At 64.8% G+C, this 11,598-nt stretch overlaps 1 long non-coding RNA gene across 1 annotated transcript; it reads right to left on the bottom strand.

Annotated features, from left to right (window-relative positions):
- Positions 1-532: 532 nt before the first annotated feature.
- On the bottom strand, positions 533-2,615 carry LOC105704868 (uncharacterized). The gene is made up of 3 exons (XR_001104556.3): positions 2,178-2,615; positions 1,950-2,018; positions 533-683 (listed from the first exon to the last, which is right to left on the bottom strand). It is a non-coding gene; the product is annotated as an uncharacterized LOC105704868 (long non-coding RNA).
- Between the last annotated feature and the right edge of the window lie 8,983 nt (positions 2,616-11,598).

Raw genomic sequence — 11,598 nt, 5'->3', positions numbered from 1 at the left:
TATCAGGATGTGGCGGGGCACATCCCAGGTCGGGTTGGGGAAGCAGAGGAGGAGGGGATGCCTGGATCAGGGACAGGAGGAAGCCAACGGCAAGGACAGCGGCTACAAGGACCGGCAGGTCTGGGTGGAAGGCGGGCCCCAGGGTGGGGGCGAGGCTGAGGGCTTGGGGAATGCTTCTGTCTCCTGCTTAGCACGTCCAGTCCTGGGAGAGCAGTGGGGGCACCCTCCAAGGAATGGCCCTGCAGAGGGTTCTCCGTCTCAAGTCCGGGACCCCAGGAGCATTGGGGCCAGGACTTAGGACCTAGGATGCCAGAAGTGGGACAGCTCTGTCCCAGAAACCAGAACCCCCAGAAGGAGGTCTAAGTCCACCCACTCCATGCCCTGAAGGACCAGTGTGGGGTCCCGGGTGCAGCGCACCAAGGTGCCGCTGGGGGCCAAGGATGTGCTGGGAGGTGTCTCCAGGTGCCCGGATTCCCTGGGAAGGTTGAGGGGGCTAAGACCCCTGGGAATGGTTTCCCTGATAAAGGGCTGAGACCCATGGGAAAGGGCCAAGGTCCAGCAGCCCCCACCTTTGGAAGCCCTCACCCCTGAAAGCTCCAGGGGAGTGGCTGGCCTGCTCCCAGTCTTCGGGTGAGGGTATGGTGCCTGCCCATCTCGACTGGCAGGGGCCCTCAGAGACGTTCCTGTAGCCGGGCAGGGGCACTCCCATAACGTCCTCCCCTAGCGCCAAGCCCTGGGCTCCCCTCAGGCCTGCAGGGCTCCTTGCGGGTGGGGGGCGCTCAGGCCAAGGCCTCTGTGTCCTTCCGGGACAGCGGTGTGTTGGGCAGGGCGCTGCCCTGGCGGAACCTGGGTCTCGAGTGGCCGAAACTGGGTCTGGGGTGGCGGAACCTACCCAACCACGCTGTAGCCACTGGGCCAGGGAGGCGTAGGGGGGCGCGCGGGAAGCGCAGGCCCGCCCCGCCCCTCCCCTGCCCTCCCCTCCCCTCCAGTCCCTTTCTCCCCCACTTCCCGTCTCCTACCCTCCCCTCCCTCTACTCCTTCCTCCTCCCTCTACTCCTCCCTCCACTCCTCCCTCCTCCTCCCTTTCCCCCCTTCTCCTGTTCTCCCCTCCCTCCCCTCAACACGCTCGTCGGGGGCGGGGCAGGCAGCTCCCGCGCGCTCCGGCCCCTCCTTGGCCACACAAAGGCCCCGTCTCCATGGCAGCAGCGCGGGCCAGAGCGCAGCGCCGAGCGCGGCCCGGGCGCCATCGAGCCTCGGCGGCGGACGTGCAGGTACCGAGCTCGGGGCACGGGGCTGCGGGGAACGTCGCGCTGGGCGGGCGGGGGGGGCTCCGCCGTCAGCTCCGCTCCACCCGGGCCTCCCGCGCTCGGGCCTGGGCACCTGCGGCGGCCACGGCTCCGCGGGTCCTCGGAGGGTTTCCGGGGCCTGGGCCCCGTCCGTCTGTCCGTCCGGCGAGGCCCGGGCCGCTCCCGCCCCACGCCCTTCCCCGTGGGGACTCGGGGGACGGGCCCGGCCGGCGGGGCCTCCGCCTCGCTCTGGAGCCGCATCGGATCCCTCCTCCGCCCCTACCCTTCACTTTTCAGCCACCGAGCTCCGTGCGCCGAGCAGAGATGGTCTCCGCGGTGCGGGCGCTCCGGGCTGGCCCGAGGCTCAGCGGCACCGGCGCCTGGCTTTGCCCGAGCTCCCGGGGGCCCGGCACGCACCCCTGGGGCCTGCTTGGCGCGGGGTGACCAGGGCGGAGAGCACCCGCACCTGGCGAGACCCCACGGCCCGGGCCTCCTCGCGGTTCCTGGGGTGGCACGGAAAGTCTTAGAAGCGGGGGCGCGGGCCCTGCCTCTCCCCTGCTGACCCTGACCCTCCGCATCCTGCTCTACATGAAGCGGCTGCCCTGCCAGTACCCCCTGGTTGGGCTGTTCGGCAGATCTGGGGAGCCCGAGTCCCCCTGTCACCTGGGGGTCTCACAGCCCGGGAGCCCTGGAGCTTCCTGCTAGGCCCTTGACTTCTCTTCCCGAAGCTCCCTGGGAAAGGAAGAAAGTGCCCACTGTCTGTGCCCACCGTGGTCTGTGGCAGAGTCAGGACAGGGGGTGAGGTTGGGCCCCAAAGCCGGCGGATCCCAGGGGCCTGGAGGGCTCCCTGGGCCCCACCTTCCCTGGAGCTCCCCCCACTGCCCCACTTACTGTCTGACTTCGGCCGTTGCTTGGAGGCTCCGAAGCCTGTGAGGCTTTAAAGTTGAGCTCCCTCCGGAGCCCTTTGGGGGTGGGAGAGCGAGGCTGCCGGGAAGTGGGGGCTCTCAGCCTGCTCCATGCCCAGATGACCCTGGCACAAAACAGCTGAACAGCTGGTGGGAGGTGCCCTCCCTTTCCTGCCCAGAGGTGAGGGTCCCCCGGAGGGCAGGGCCAGTGGGCATTTTTTGTGACGAGTCAGCTTTTTGCATGTTGCACCGAAATCCCCGGAGCGACGGAGCGACGGAGGAGCAAGCAGGTGGGCCTGGCGTGTCTGAGTCCTCCCATGGTACCTATGGGGGACCCACCCGTGTCCCGGGGTGTCTGGGAGGCCTGAGGTCTGGCCAGGGGTTCCTCGCCCCAGTAGAGGAGGGAAGTTACTGAGAAAAACAAGGGTTTGGAATGTCAGTCCCCCTCCCCCACCGGCTGCCTGCCAAGAAGGAATTATTTTGGATTATCCAGCCGTGTCCAGCCACCCGAAGCGGGAGGCTGCAGCGTGGGAGACGGATCCACTTCCGGGCCGTGGGTTGCGGGCCTCAGAAGGAGGACAGGCAAGTCTGGGCAGCTCTGCCACCTCCTACAGCAGCTGCCCAGCCCAGACTAGGCAGGGAGGAGATGCGTCACCTTTGGGTTGGAGAACACCCCACGGTTGGCCCCAGCAGGCCCTGCTGAACCTGCAGTGGGCCCAGGACCCTCCGGGGGAGGCCATGAGACCAGAGGAGCTCTGGGCCCAGCCAGGGAACCCCTCTCCCTGAAAAGCCTCAACTGTGGTCTGAAGGGCTTTTGAAGCACCCTCTAGACCCAAGTTCAGTGACACACCCTGTGCCAGTGACCTGTGCATGCCAGGGAGGTGGCAGGCAAGAGCAAAGCTAGGCTGCCAGGGAGGGCACTGGGGTCTTTCTCAGGGACCCTCCTGTCTCCCCTGATTCCCTGTTCAGCTACTGACTAATGGACCAGCCTCCCTCCAGGCCCCTGCAACAGCCAGCCCTTGCCTATGCTCCCCCTTGGATATGGTGCCTGTGAGCCATCTCTCAGGTGGGGAGACTCAGGCCAGAAATGGGTCTGTCTGTGTGAGGAGTGATCTGGGATGCTGTGGGCCCAGGACTGTGGCTGCCAGGGGTCCTGGGTTCATGCTGTATGCTCCCAGGGCACGTGCCCAGCAGCCTGCATGGGGACCACGTTGGGAGGTGGAGCCCGCAGCTGGCCCCAAGTGCAGAAAGCCCAGGGGCTTGGCCCAGGCCCAGGGAAGTGGAGCAGAAGAGATTGGATTGGAAGGTGCTGGGGAGGGCCCATATGGCACGGTCTTCCTCCCACCCCAGGACGTCATCCAGTCTCACCATTTCCTGTCCCCTACCTCACCCTGTGCCAGCCAGAACTGATGGTCCACCTGGGAGTACGTGGGCATGGGCAGAGGTACACTGGCTGGGAGAGGCCGTGTCTTCACCATGCCATCTCTGAGCTAGGCAGGCACTGAGGTGCCAGGCCTTTGCCACGAGGGCTGCTTTCCCCTAAGCCAGGAGCTCTTACTCAGCTCATGCCTCTGTCCCTCTGGCTGCAGCCTGGCCACCCTCCTTGGAAGCTGGGGGGACCTCCTGTGCCCAGAGCCTGCCTTAGACGCCGTTTTGGGATGAGGTGGTGAGCTGCTCAGAACTCACCCAGTGTGGCCAGCTAGGGGCCCCCAGCATTGACCTCCCTTCTGTGAGGCAGATCCAGGTTCACTGGGGGTGGGGGATTTGTTGGGGTTAGGGCTGGGCAGAGTCCCTCCCTTAGGGGTGGTGGCTGTTTGTGTTTGGGGTGGGGCCGTGGGTGAGGTGGGGCTGGGTCTCTGACTAATTACAGGATGGGGAGGGTGGGTCAGAGCCTGTAATTGGCTGGTGGGGGTGCTCGGGCTCTGGGGCCTGGGGAGGGGCAGCTGCCCTAGCTTCCCTCTTTCTGGGCACTGCCAGGTTTCACATCCCCTGACAGAGGCCCCTGCTTCTTCCCATAGTCCGCGATTGTAAGGACCCCCACCTCTCTGCTGACCAGGGAAGGACCCTGCTCTGTTCTGGGCTCCCCTAGTTAAAGGCTCGGCCTCAAACCAGGTCCTAGCACAGCGGCACCCCCCTGGCCTGGAAGCCTCTCCGAAGGCCGAGCATGTGAAGGGGTTGGCTGGGCCCCTGCCATCTGGCCCTGAGCACTGGCACCGCCCTGAGCACTGGTACCCACGCTCAGTGGATCCACCCTGCTCAGTGAAATTCATGAACTTGTGACAGTGACTGGCCCCAGGCCCCACTGCAGCCAGGGATGGTGGGGCAGGCTGCCCCTGGTGGTACTGCAGGTCTGCCCCACCCCCTGGGGATGTCTGTGTCTCCGGGAGGAGCCTGGTGCTGACCTGGTTGTGGAGCTGGGGGTTCTGTTTCTCCGGGTCCTGCCTCTGCAGCCTGGCTCCTGGAGCTGGTGGCCCCTGAGGCCTCGTGGAGGCCACACCTGAGCTGCCGCATGGCCCAGGCTAGGTGAGGGAGGAGACAGCCCTGGGCTGGGATCAGGGCGCCTGGGGGCAGGGCCAGCTCTCTTCCTCAGCCCCTGAGGTCTCCTGGCTTCTGAAAGCCAGCAGTTCCTCATTCTGGTGCCAGCTGCGTTAGGGTCCAGGCCTAGGGCAGGAGAGGGAGGTGCTGCCTCAGTTCTGCCCCCAGCTCTGCCAGTGGGTACCAGCAGCAGCGTCAGGTGCAGGGGCTGGGCTCCTGGGGGTAGGGCCTCTGCCCCTCTGGCACAGCTGGTCAGCAGCTTCCATGGGGGCTCCTGGGTGGAGCCACAGTGTCCGGCACCGATCTCTGGGCCTGATGCTGCCCCAGCTGGGCCTGCAGCAAGAGCAAGAAAGAGGAAAAGGGCTTGGTGTCCACCTCGGAGGAGGCCTCCTGTGTCCACACGACCGCCTGAGGGGCCAGGCAAGGGCTCCTGTGACTGGGACTCTCTTCCCAGGTGGCCTCCTGCTCTGGTCTGGGGCCCCCCGAACCAGCATGCCCCCTGGTCAGTGACAGATTGGGCCACCTGTCAGATTGGCAGCTGGGGTACACTGTCCACTCTTTCCATGCAGTTTTGAGGGCCTCTCAGAGGAGGAACTTCCCCCCCGCCCTGCTCGTCCAAAGCGGGGTGCTGAAGGCTGAGGCAGTTTTCAGGGGGCTGTGCCTCAGGCCTTGTAGGTGGCTGTGGTAGGAGGGTGCTCTGTGATTGTCACTGCACCTGCCTGGGGCCCGTGCTTTGTCCTCAGCTGGGCTCTCACTCTGAACCTAGGTGAGTTCTGGGGCTCTGAGGACAGACCAGACACGGAGCACTGGGGTCTGTCCTGGGGGAAGCAAGGGAGGCCTGGGCATATGTGACTCGGAGGCCACAGCTTGGCGGGATGACGGGGGCTTGGGGGTAACCCAAGTCTTTCAAGACCTAGCCAAGCAGATCAGGGTTTAAGAACCCGCAGGAGGTGAGGACTCTGTGTATCCCAGCCCTGCCAGGTGTGTTTCCAGAGCTGGGGCCTGCTCTGGAGGAGATGGAGGGTGTAGAACACTGCTGAGCCCAAGCGCCAGGCCCAGCCCTGCTGCAGCCTCCCGGCTTGACACCAGGGCCTCCCTCCCACCAGCAAGGGGGAGAAGCTATTTTAAGTGGAGCCAGCAGTCGACAGGGGCAAGGGGCAGGTGGTGGGAGGGAGGGGCTCCAACATGGCCCCCGCCACTCCCTCTCAGCCTCAGAGATTGGCCAGGGTTGCTGAGGGGCTTGGCCAACCCACTCCCATCTTGGCACCGGGCCTGATTTGGTGACCACCCTGAGGGACCTCTGGACAGAGAAAAGGATGTTAGGGAGAAGGGTGGGAAGGCGGGGCTCCCCAGGCAGGCCGCCCAGGCCCTGCAAAGCTCACTGGAGAGTCTCCCAGTTCCACATCTGGACGGGGGCCCAGTGGCTCTTGACCAGGCCCTGGGGGGTTTGAAGTCCTCAGCTCCATCATGAACAGAGCAAGCCCCCTCGTGGAGCAAGGGGCTGGTCCCCAGGTCTCCAGGGAGACCCTGTTGCCTTGCAGGGAGGCCCGACACCCACCTCCCCACACAGCTCCAGCCACCAGCATCTCCTTCCGCTCACTGTCCTGCCCCCACTCTGAGCTGGACATTTCCTCATTGGGAAATCCCGGTCCCTCTGCCCTCCCAAAGCCCTGAGTGTTTGCCCCCGTGGGGCCCAGCCCACATCCTGGACTGCCTTACCCTCTGCCTGGACCCAGATCCTGCCCAGCACCCTGTGCCTCACCAGCCCTTAATTCATCCAGGGCAGATGCAGCCCCTCTCCTCTGCTGAGACCACCCTTCTCACCCCCCCACCCCATGCCACACATAGCCCCTCCCTTAGGGCTGGCTCCAGGCATGCCCGGCTATGAAAGCCCCACTGCCAAGATCCCAGCTACCCACAGCCCCTCTCAGCCCAGGTGTCCCCGCCTGAGGCACCTCTCCCAGGCTCTTTGTCCTGGGGATGAGTTCTGGGTGTTGGGGTGAGACCCCTGTGGGCAGGGCTCTTCCGGCAGCACCCAGCCGTGTGTGTCTGCACATGTGTGGTCACGTGTGCAAGTGGTGTCTGGCACACAGGCTTGGCGAGGTGCCCCAAGCTAATTGTGGGGTTCATCGGTGATGGGAGAGGCAGGGCTGGGGTGACCGCTGAGACGCTGACAGACTGACGGGGAGATTACAGGCCTTGCTTGCTGCTCACTGGCTGGTGCCTCACCCGTCTGCCCCCCACGCCCACCCTAGGGGGGTGAGAAGCCCCTGCTGTGGGCGGGCTCTGGTCCTAGGCCAGCTGCATCCAGGCAGGACCTAGTCTTTTTTTTTTTTTTTTTTTTTGAGACGGAGTTTCGCTCTTGTTACCCAGGCTGGAGTGCAATGGCACGATCTCGGCTCACCGCAACCTCCGCCTCCTGGATTCAGGCAATTCTCCTGCTTCAGCCTCCTGAGTAGCTGGGATTACAGGCACGCGCCACCATGCCCAGCTAATTTTTTCTATTTTTAGTAGAGACGAGGTTTCACCTTGTTGACCAGGATGGTCTCGATCTCTTGACCTCGTGATCCACGCGCCTCAGCCTCCCAAAGTGCTGGGATTACAGGCGTGAGCCACCGCGCCCGACCAGGACCTGGTCTTTGAGGAGCCGGCTGCTGCAGGGTTGATCTGGAAAAGGGGAGATGCATGGGGCCACTCAGAGGAGAGCCTGCAGGTGGGCATGGGTGCAGGTGGGGACAGGCACTAGTGGGCGGGCATGGGCACCAGTGGGGATGGGCCCCAGTGGGCTGGGAGGCCTCTGTGCAAGAGAGGCTCCGAGTCAATGAGCCCCAGAGTCCCATGGGAGTCCCTCTGTGGCCGGGCCGTCAGACCACACGTCCTGACCTGATGAGCTGGTGGTTCCTGCAGTGGCCACCAGCCTCATGTGTGTGCCCCGGGTGCCTAGCAGTGCCCGCCCCTCCCTCAGGAGGTCTTCAGGGAGCACAGGGACGTTGGTGGGTTCATTGTGCTGCCCAGCTTTTTGACCCAAAGGACTGCTGTATGGGGAAAGGGGGGCTGCAGCTGTATCCAAGCTGGACAGGATGGGGGCTGGGACCCCAAAAGGGGTGGTTGAGGAGAGAGCTGGTTCTGCAGGCCTGGTAGGTGTGGGGACAGGGTGCCATAGCCAGTTGGATCCTACCTTTTGTCTGAGGGCTGGGGAGGACCATTCTCCAGATGCCCCGGTGGGCCGTGGCCAGAGGGGAGGCCAAGGAGGTCCCCGAAACTGTGTGTGGCATGGGAGGGCAGCCCTGGGCCCCAAGCTAAGGACCCTCAATACACAGGGGCTGCGCTTGATGCAGAGGCAGGGAGGGGGCTGGGGCACGCCCCTTGGGCATGGCCAGGTGAGCTTGGGGGGTGCCTGAGGGCCAGGGCTAGATACAAAGGCCCTGGGTACCTGGTGGCCTGGGCGCCTCAGGAGGTGGACCAGTGGGCCTTGGCCATCTCGCCTGGAGCAGGTGACAGGGAGACTGGAGGAGCTGGGGCTTCTTGGGGCACACCCCAGGATCCTGGGCTGGTGACCCCATTGCTGCCACCAGCCCGGGTGACTTCCTGCTGGGACCGGGAGCCCAGACTGGAGCGCAGACTGCAGGGAGGCTGGCCCCAAAGGAAGGAGCCCAGCCCCTGGAACCCAGGCTGGCAAAGAGGGAGTGCGACTGCCTCCACCTGGGAGGGGTTCTCGCCCAGAGTCCTGCGGGAACCGCTCTAGGCGCTGACGCAAGGCCCAGGCCGCATTATCAGTCTGTCCCTGGAGCCCCGCCCCGCCCCATCCCAGCTCCTAGGTCGGGTTGTGCCGGGAGCGCTCGGCCTTTGCCCCGGGTGAGTCTGGCCTTGACCTCAGGTCGCGAGTCCTGCGGGAGGCTGCTGCGGGCAGGGTCGTGCATAATTGGCAGCTGGGCTGGGAGGGGCCGGGCCTGGAGACCGACTCTGGGGCACGGGCGGAGCCACCGTCGGCCGGACGGAGCAGCTCCCCGCTCCCCTTCCCCGGCCCCAAGGACTTAGGGTCTGGCCGGCCGCGCGCTCTGATGTGCCTGACGCCAGGTGAGCGCTCCGCGGGGACGCCGTCTCCTGTGCTCCTGTGACTGCGCCGCCGCCGTCACTGTTACTCGGGTCAGGCTCCAACTCGCCCGCGCGTCCTGGGTCCACGGGCCTGGTGAAGTTCGTCCCAGAGGCGGCCACGTGCTCCCTCCAGGTGCGCGCCTGGGGCTCGGGGCGGAGGGGCGGGCGGGGCGCCGGAGTCCCCGGAGGGCCCAGGCGGTGGCCGTGGATCTCCGGTCGCGGGGGGCAGTGGGCGGCGCGGAGGACGCCTGGGCCTAGCACCCGCGCTTCCTGGCCCTGGGCGCGCTTTGCGCCTGGCTCCCAGGCAACCGTTCTGCGCCCTCCGGGGAGTCTGGCGGCGCCGGCGCCGGGGGAGGGGCTGTGCCACCTGGGTCTGTCTGGGAGGAACCAGGCCAGGGCTGTCCACACAGGCCGGGGTGCCCGCCTTTGGGTCTGGCCGGGTACCGGGCTCGCAGACTCACCCAGGAGACGACCCTTCCCGCCCCGTTGGCTCCGGGTACCCGGGGAGCCGCCCCCCCTCCCTGCTTCTCCCCGTCCCTGGGCTGAACTCTGACCCGGGTCACTGGAGGGTGGGGATGGGCGCTGGACTGCCGGGCTCGCCCTCGCTGGGTCTCCCCGCGCGCTCTCGGGCCAGTCTCTCCCTGCGTCTGCCCACGGGCGCGGTGCCGCGGGGAGGGGCGGCCGGGGTCCTTGCGGATCCCCCCACCTCCGCCCCATGCGCCCCCCTCGCGCTTGTTTTGAAAACGATGGAGGCTGGGATTCGCCGGCGCGACTGTTTTGTTTCCTCTGATTTGTTTAGCGCTCAGGGCTAATTGCAGATTTGCGTGTGTCGCTAGCATTGGCCCGGCCCCCAGGCTGCTGGCTGCGGGGGGGCTCCCTGGCTTCTCCGTGTCGCCTTTCCCCTCCCCCCCGTTCCGGGACAGCCACTCTCAGACCGCCTTGGCCTGTGCTCCTGGCAGCGAATCGCCCACTTTATCCGAGGCTGCCTCCTCCACCACCCCCTGGCTGCGGCCCCCAGTGCAGGGCCTGTGCCCACCTCGGTGCTTTGACCCCTGGAGGGCTGCACAGCTCTACGACCCCTGCCTGCTCCACCCAGGGGTGGGGGGTTGTGCTCATGCCACCCCCTCCAGTCCTCCTAGGCCTGGGCCTGAGGTGTCCTGTTCTCCATGACTGCTGGTACCGGGTCCCCATCTCAGATTTGGCCAGCCCAGGCACCTCCTCTGCCCCCTCCTCTGGTCCCTGCCCTCTCTGTTTCACCTCTTAGAGCCCACAGCCTGGCCTGGCCAAGAGCAGCTCCCAAGCTGGGCCCTTCTTCCCACTGGGCCTGACTGCTTTGTGATGGTTTGAGTTTAGCATTAAGAATGGTTCAGGCCGGGCAGTGCGGTGGGCTGTAATCCCAGCACTTTGGGAGGCTGAGAGGACAGATCATGAGGTCAGGAGATCGAGGCCACCCTGGCTAATGGTGAAACCCCATCTCTACTAAAAATACAAAAGATTAGCTGGGTGTGGTGCACACACCTGTAATCCCAGCTACTTGGGAGAATCACCTGAACCCGGGAGGTGGAGGCTGCAGTGAGCTGAGATTGCACCACTGCACTCCAGCCTGGGCAACAGAGTGAGACTCCATCTCAAAGGAAAGAAAAAAAAAAGAATGGCTCAGTCTGTGTTTGCTTGAAAATACTGAAAGGCAGCGAACCCCCAATTTTAGCCCCTCCCGGAACCCTCTCCCAGTGCAGCCAAGACTTGAGGCGGTCTCAGAACCAAGGCTGGCAGGAGTTGGGGGACCTGGCAGCCTCCACTCGGCCTCATCTGGTGTAGGGCTCTGTCCTTCTCCCTTGGATGCCTCCTGTTTACCTGGTGGGAGGGGTGGTGGCCAGACTCAGTCTGTGCAAGGGGCCTGGGGGCTGCTGGTCAGAAAAAGAAGGAACCGAGGAGGGGCCACAGGTGCCCAGCCAGCAAGCGGCTCTTGCTTCTCCCCAGGCTGCCTGGGGCATAGGGAAAGGCCCAGCATCCCTGGGCTGCCCTCTGCCCCCATTGGAGGAGGAGGTTGCGGGGAGGAGACCCTCCTCCGCTCTCTTGGAGGTCTGGGGAGGGCCTACGGGGGCAGATGTGCTTTTGGGCTCACCACACCTTCCAGGCTAATGGAGCTTGGGAAGCCGCCAGATCCAGTGTTTGGACTTGTTGGTTGGGGGGGCTAGGGCCTCTTGGTGAAGACCATAGACCAAAGAGCAAGGCCAGTCCCTCAGGGGCTGGGTCAGGGAGGGTGTCTTGGTGTTCTGAAGGGTGGGCGGGAGCTTTCTCGGGAGCACAGTGAACATGGACGTGGGAACGTTGTGAGGCAGTGTTCCCTGGGTGCCTTCTCTGAGTGGGCACAGCTGTAAAAATTTCCGCACCCACTCAACCTCAAGGCAGCCCTCTGAGGTGGGCACCATTATGACCCCCGGGCTACATATGGGGAAACTGAGGCACAGAGCAGCTTTCTTTCTTTCTTTTTTTTTTTTTTTTGAGACAGAGTCTCACTCTGTTGCCAGGCTGGAGTGCAGTGGCGCGATCTTGGCTCACTGCAACCTCCGCCTCCTGGGTTCAAGCAATTCTCTTGCCTCGGCCTCCCAAGTAGCTGGGACTACAGATGCCCCAGCTAATTTTTATATTTTAGTAGAGACGGGATTTCACTATGTTTGCCAGGATGGTCTCTGACCTTGTGATCCGCCCGCCTTGGCCTCCCAAAGTGCTGGGATTACAGGCGTGAGCCACCGCGCCTGGCCCAGAGCAGCTTT

This window comes from Aotus nancymaae, unplaced genomic scaffold (assembly GCF_030222135.1).
Source record: "Aotus nancymaae isolate 86718 unplaced genomic scaffold, 86718_ANA_hifiasm-v0.15.2.pri h1tg000076l, whole genome shotgun sequence".
Lineage (NCBI taxonomy): Eukaryota > Metazoa > Chordata > Mammalia > Primates > Aotidae > Aotus > Aotus nancymaae.
Note: the sequence above shows the minus strand (reverse complement) of the source record. Positions and strands in the feature narration are given on the sequence as shown.